Consider the following 1,594-nt stretch of genomic DNA (forward strand, 5'->3'; position numbering starts at 1 on the left):
TGCAGCATCGGATGCATAAGTTATAGGTGCTCTGCTAAACACAAGTGAACATTGCAATGAGAAACCCCCAAAATGGTCAGGATTACCATCAAAAAACTGACTGGGTCGAAGATCTGGTTCCCTTGGCACAGGTTGTGTTACCGGAGGAGGTGTTACTACAGGTGGGGAGGCTGCAGCACTGGAGGACAATAAAGAGTTCATTTTTTGATCAATAGAAAAAAATCATGCCTCCCAACTCTTCCAAGTTGGTGGTGTGTGTCTGTTGCTGCTCAAGGACTTGTTGTAGAGTTTTGTCATGTTTAATAATTCGTTGTTCTTGGGCAGCTAAAGAGTCTAGGACCTGTTCATTATCTGCAGAACCGTGGGTACTCATTGTTGGCTGGAAAATTCTATTAAGATTTGTTTAAGTAAGTACCCAGTTTCAGTCTCAGCAGATAATGAACTCAGGCAAACACAAAAGGTAAAAAGGTAAGTGATTTTATTTACAGTGATGATCCCAGGGTTTAGAGTTTCCAAGGAAGAAGCTTGACATGGAAGGGAGGGTGTAGACACCACGATGAAGTTTGCTTCCACAGATAATGGCTTGTTGTTTTGCAGGTGGAGTGTGTTGGAGAGAGTGACAGGCGGAGGACCTTCAGGGGTGATTCCAAAGAGAGCTTACAGCAAGGCTTGTTTCTGAAGATCCGTCAGGAGAGGTTCTGACTTCAGAAACTCAGAGGTCTTAACGAGGAATCTGCACACAGGAGAAAAAACACTTTAAGCATAGAAACTCAAGAAGAGTATATGCAGGCTGTAGAAACAGTACCAAAGGTAAATGAATTTTCCAGCCTCGGATGGATCTCTGCAGCCAATTAAATAGAGGCACACCTCATCAGCTGAACTGCGTCCAGGTGAGTCCATCAAGTCTCCGCCCACAGTCATTTGATACTGCAAACAACCAATAAGTACAACAACAGCCATAATCTTCACAGGTACAGTGGAACACGGGAACTGGGGAACATAGTTACAGTGGAACATGGGAACTGGGGAACATAGGTACAGTGGAACATGGGAACTGGGGAACATAGGTACAGTGGAACATAGGTACAGTAGAACATGGGAACTGGGGAACATAGGTACAGTGGAACATGGGAACTGGGGAACATACAGTGGAACATGGGAACTGGGGAACATAGTTACAGTGGAACACGGGAACTGGGGAACATAGTTACAGTGGAACACGGGAACTGGGGAACATAGTTACAGTGGAACATGGGAACTGGGGAACATACAGTGGAACATGGGAACTGGGGAACATAGGTACAGTGGAACAGTTACAGTAGAACATGGGAACTGGGGAACATAGGTACAGTGGAACATAGGTACAGTAGAACATGGGAACTGGGGAACATAGGTACAGTGGAACATAGGTACAGTAGAACATGGGAACTGGGGAACATAGGTACAGTGGAACATAGGTACAGTAGAACATGGGAACTGGGGAACATAGGTACAGTGGAACATAGGTACAGTAGAACATGGGAACTGGGGAACATAGGTACAGTGGAACATAGGTACAGTAGAACATGGGAACTGGGGAACATAGGTACAGTGG

The 1,594-nt window shown here is 45.2% G+C and overlaps 1 long non-coding RNA gene across 1 annotated transcript; it reads right to left on the reverse strand.

Moving 5' to 3' along the window:
* Positions 1-461: 461 nt before the first annotated feature.
* On the reverse strand, positions 462-901 carry LOC106533788 (uncharacterized). The gene is made up of 2 exons (XR_001312286.1): positions 868-901; positions 462-733 (listed from the first exon to the last, which is right to left on the reverse strand). It is a non-coding gene; the product is annotated as an uncharacterized LOC106533788 (long non-coding RNA).
* Positions 902-1,594: the final 693 nt, after the last annotated feature.

Source organism: Austrofundulus limnaeus, unplaced genomic scaffold (assembly GCF_001266775.1).
Source record: "Austrofundulus limnaeus strain Quisiro unplaced genomic scaffold, Austrofundulus_limnaeus-1.0 Scaffold1019, whole genome shotgun sequence".
Classification (NCBI taxonomy): domain Eukaryota; kingdom Metazoa; phylum Chordata; class Actinopteri; order Cyprinodontiformes; family Rivulidae; genus Austrofundulus; species Austrofundulus limnaeus.